Here is a 5275-nt window from a genome sequence, read left to right on the forward strand (position 1 = left end):
TGTTTGTTTGTTTGTTTGGGTTGTTTTGTCGATGTTGGTTGCTTGCTTGCTTTGGAGACTTAATTACTGTTTCTATTTCACTAGGTGTTATGAGTCTGTTTAAATGGCTTATTTGATCTCCATTTAAATGTGGTAAGTCATGTATGTCAAGAAATTCGTCCATTTCTTTGATATTTTTCTACTTAGCTGGAGTACAGATTTTTCAAGTATGTCCTTATTGTTAGGTGGGGCGGCAAATTACTGGACAGATCATGCCAAGCCAGCAGAGTTCTCACGGGAGAGGTCTTTATTGACAGAGGCGACCCTGAAGAGGGAGGTGAGGGGAAGAAGTGAGGAAGAGAGAGAACTATGGGGTGGGGTCCATGTCTTTTATCTGGGCCATGATGTAGGTAACACAGGTAATGCATGTGCAAGGGTATGTGCAACGGGTGCCATGGCAACAGACAAAGGGTGGGAGGGGAGTTGGGGGGGGGGCGGGAGTCATCACCTAGGGATGACGTCATCACTGGGTTCAGAAGCTGGCTGGAAACAGCTTCTGACTGTCCATGAACAGTTCTGATGCTAACACTTATGATTCTCTGAACGTTCTAGGTGTCACTCATAATGTCCCCCTTTTGATTTCTAATCTTATCTCAACCCTTTCTCTCTTTTTAGTGACAATGACTAAGGATATGCCTCTCTTATTGATTTTCTTACAGAAACACCCCTTCACTTCATTGAGTCTTTGTATCCATTGTTTCTACTTCATTGATCTCAGCCTCTGTTTTGCTTATTTCTTGGTGTTCACTGGTTTGGGGTGACATTTTTTCTTCTTGTTCTGGAGTTTTTGGGTGTATCAGTAAGCTATTAGTATGAGATCACTCCAGCTTTTGAATGTATATTCATTTGTACTCTGAACTTGCCTCTTAGGCCTGTCTTCCTTGCATCCCACAGATTTGTGGTGTCGTCATTGTCATCCAATTCTAAAAGGCTTTTAATGTCCTTTTTGGTTACTTTCTTGACACATTTTTCAGTGTGAGTAGCTCTGTTTCCGTAAATTTGTATAGTTTCTGCTGTTGTTGATCTCTGGATGTAAGCCGTGGTGGTTGCAGAGGGTGCAGGTTGCTATTTCAGATCTCTTACATATGTTGAGAATTGCTTTGGGTCTTAGTGTGTGGTCACTTTTGGAGAAAGTTCTGTGAGTTGCTGAGAAGAAAGTTTGGTGTTTGGATGAAATGGTCTTTAGATGTCTATAGGGTCCATTTGATTTATGATGTTTAACTCCAGCATTTCTACACTTATTTTATTTATTTATTTATTTATTTATTTATTTATTTATTTAGGTCCGGGTGACCTGCCTATTGGCGAGGGTCCCACTGTCAGTGTGTGAGGGTCAACATGGAAATTCAGCTATAGCAATGTTTCTTTTATGAGCTTGGGTGCCTTTGAGTTTGGTGCATCGCTGTTAAATATTGGAGTTTCCTCTTAATGGATTTTTTTTCCTTTCATGAATATGTAGTGTCCATCTCTATCTCTTCTGGTTAGTTTTGGTTTATACTCTATCTTGTCAGATATTAAAATGGCTACACCTGCTCGCTTGTTGGGTCCATTTGCTGGAATACCTTTTACTGTCCTTTTCCCCTGAACTGATGTCTATCCTTAATGGTAAGCTGTGTATTTTGGATGCAGCAGAAAGACGGGTCCTGTTTTCTAGTTCAGTCTTTTAGTCTGTGTCTTTTTATTAGGGAATAGAGTCCATTAATATTGAGAGTCGCAAATGTGCAGCGTTTATTGGTTCCTGTTATAGTCGTGTTATGGTGTGGTGTTTCGCACCTCTTTTGACTAACTACTCTAGGATTATGAATTCCTTGTATCTCCTTGAAGATGGTTAACCTCTTCAGACTAAAGTTTACCCTCCAATGCCTTCAGTAGAACTGGATTGGCAGACAGATATTGCTTAAATTCGGTTTTATCTCGGGTTGTTTTTCTTTCTCTATCACCTGGGATTAATAGTTTTGCACGTTATAGTAGCCTAGGCTGGTATCTGTGGTCTGAGTTTGTAGAACATCATTCGAAACCTTTCTGGCTTTTAGAGTCTCCACTCAGAAGACAGGTGTGAATTGTTTTTGTGTTGTTTTTCCCTCGAAGTGTTTAATGTTCTTTCTTCTGTGCATTTAGTATTTTGATTATTATGGGTCGTGAGTAATTTCTTTTCTAGTCCTACTTGGTGTTCTCTTTAGTTCCTGTATATCCATAGGCACCTCCTTCTATTAGGCTGATGTCTTTTTTTCTCTATGGTTTTGTTAAAAATATTTTCTGTGCCTTTAGCCTGGGTTTCTTCTCCTTCTCCTGTCCCCACTATTCATGTTTGGTCCTAGATTTCCTGGATGTTTTGTGCCTGGTGTTTTTTAGATTTGACACATTCTTTGGCTGAGATATCCATTTCTTCGACTCTGTGATTCTCTCTTCCACGTCTTGTACTCCTTGGTGAAGCTTACCTCTGAGGTTTTGTGAGACATCCTACATTTTTCCTTTCCAGTTTTATTTCAGGTTCCTCCCCTGCCCCCCACCTTTGGTGATTCTACTTGTTAAATTCCACTTTCATGTTATGAATTATCTTCATTATTTCACTCAACTGTATTTTCACAGACTTCCTCAGAGGATTTATTCCTCTCCTCCCTCAGGTCCTCAGACATATTCATAATTGTTATTTTGAAGTCCCCGTCTTATGCTTCAGCTACATTGCATTTCTTAGGGTCTTCTGCAGTAGGCTTACTGACATCTGGTGGAGGTGAGTATATTGACTTGGCGGGTCATGTTTGTGGGTTTGCCTTGGGAATCTAGGCATCTGTAGTTACAGCAGCTGAGATATTTCTTGGCATCACCGGGTCTCATCTTTGCTGGGTGAGTGTTCTACTCTTTGGTTGCTGTTGCTGTCTCTGGACCATAGGCAAGTGCAGTGGCCCTGGTGGCGAGTGCTTCTGTGGGTAGCTGGGTGGCATTAGAAATGGAGATAGTCAAGGGGTAATGCCTGAGAGGGTCTATGGGAAAGAGGTGGGGGAGACCCCAGGAAGTGGAGGTGTAGTGGGAGGAGAGACTTCTGAAAGCAATAGGAGAAAGAGTAAGTCTGAAGAGACATGGATACAAGGGTCAAAGGGACCCTGGGTCACATGGAGAGGTAAAGTCCCCAGGGAATGGGGTTGGAGAGGAGGGGCTTCTGGAAGCAAGAACTTGTTTTCTTGATGACGGTCATTCTGCCTGGGGTGAGATGAAATCTCAAAGCAGTTTTAATTCCCATTTTCCCGATCACCAAGGACGTAGAACACTTTTTCAATATGTACTACCCATTTGTATTCCTTATTTTGAAAACCATCCATTGGTTTTATTTGCCCATTTGTTGAATTGACGGTTTTGTTTGGCTGTTTAATCTCTGCACTTCTTATGTATGCTAGATAGCAGGTCTCTGTGTGGTGTATAATAAGAATTTTCTTCTGCTCGCAGGTTGTCTCCATCCTCCAATGGTTATATTCTTTGCTGTGCAGAAACTTTTCAGTCTCATCCGATTCCACTTTTCTCATCCGATTCCACGTGTCAATTCTGGGGATTGCTTCCTGAAGCAATGGAGGGAATTTTTTAGGTTTGGTTGTTTTGTTTTGTTTTTCAGTGAGTTTTCAGTTATACTTGTATCTTGAAGGTTTTATGTGTGTTTTCTTCTAGAACTTTCAAGATTTGGGGCATTTCAATAAAGCTTGGTACTTTGGGAATTGATGTTTGTGTAGGGTGAGAGGTAGAGAGTTTTCCCAGAACTATTTGAAGAAGCTGTCTACCACCAATGTATATTTCTGTCATCCTTATAAAAACTTTAAATATCTACAGCTGTGTGGATTTCTTTTAGTTCCACTTAGTTTTTGGTCACTGTGGCCCTGTAGTCTAATTTTAGGTCAGGTATTGATATCAACAGTAATGCTTTTTCTGCTTGGGATTGCTTTGTGCTTTTACATGATTTTTTCAACTGTCTTTTTTTTTTTCTAATTCTGTGGAAAATGACACTGGAATGTTTGTGCAACTGTATAGTGTATGTGTGCACGCGTGTGACACCTATGAAGATCCAGAGGCCAGAGAACGATGTCAGGTGTTCAACACTATTGTTCTCCACCCGACCTCCACACATATGATATGGCATGCATGTATGTACTCAAACATGCAAGCACACACAAATAAATAGGAACAAATAATAAGCATATTAATAATGATAAGCATATTAAGAAGATAAATTGTGTAGGTTGGTTCTCACCTTCCACAGGGTAGATGCTGGGGACAGAACCCCCAGTTGTCAGTTGCGTTCTCAGGCTTGGTGGCAAATGCCCTTACCCCTAAGCTGTCGAACCAGCTCTGTCATGAGAATTTTGATAGAAATGGTGATGAATATGTAAATTACTTTCAGTGACGTAGCCTTCTCAAAACATTAACTCTGCCAGTCCATACACAAGGGATACTTTTCTGTCTTTTAGCACCGTCTTTAATTTCTTTCTCCGATGCTTTGAAGGTTTCGATGAAGAAGTATTTCGCCTTCTTGGTTAAGTTTATTTGTAGGTATTTTCTTGTTTATATTTGGGGGGAGAGCTTTTTGGTTTTACTAGCATGTGGATGTTGAACAATGTTTAAGCAAGAAGTATATAAAGGGCATGAGTATTTAGTTGACCAAGAAACACAGCTACTTTTTGTGGCATGTATATTTGACTGCCCGGACCCTCAGATAAAAAAAAATTCCATGTGAGATAAGGCAGGTTCTATAGATTGAGTACATGTGACATCTTCCATAAAGAGGTTACAAGGCTGGACCACTACCGCTCCATCCAGCTTTAATCTCTCTTCCAATCAGATGTAACCCTTCAACAAGTAGGGTCAAGAGTATTTTCCATGCCTATTCAACCAGAGAAAGCCTCCTTTGACCTTTCTAAAGTTTTCCTTCCCTGTTTTAATTTATTGGAGGTTTCATTCATTATAGGAAGAATGTGTGATTAAGCCTCTCCCAGTTATAGCAATCTGGCCCCCTATGGGTGAGTCCTGTGGCATAATAGGAGGGTTCCCATGCCGCTAGAGCAGTGGTTCTCAACCTATGGGTCCTGACCCCTTGTGGGGGCCAAATGACCCTTTCACAAGGGTCACATATCAGATCTCCTGCCTATCAGATATTTACAGTGCGATTCCTAACAGTAGCAATGTTACAGTTATGAAGTAGCAACAGAAATAACCCTATGGCTGAGGATCACCACAGCATAACGAACTGTATTAA

At 40.8% G+C, this 5275-nt stretch overlaps 1 long non-coding RNA gene across 1 annotated transcript; it reads left to right on the forward strand.

Annotated features, from left to right (window-relative positions):
- The first annotated feature begins 2343 nt into the window (after window positions 1-2343).
- On the forward strand, window positions 2344-3850 carry Gm40694. The gene is made up of 2 exons (XR_871831.1): window positions 2344-2770; window positions 3481-3850. It is a non-coding gene; the product is annotated as a predicted gene, 40694 (long non-coding RNA).
- The last annotated feature ends 1425 nt before the right edge of the window (window positions 3851-5275 follow it).

This window comes from Mus musculus, chromosome 10, assembly GCF_000001635.26.
Source record: "Mus musculus strain C57BL/6J chromosome 10, GRCm38.p6 C57BL/6J".
NCBI classification, from domain to species: domain Eukaryota; kingdom Metazoa; phylum Chordata; class Mammalia; order Rodentia; family Muridae; genus Mus; species Mus musculus.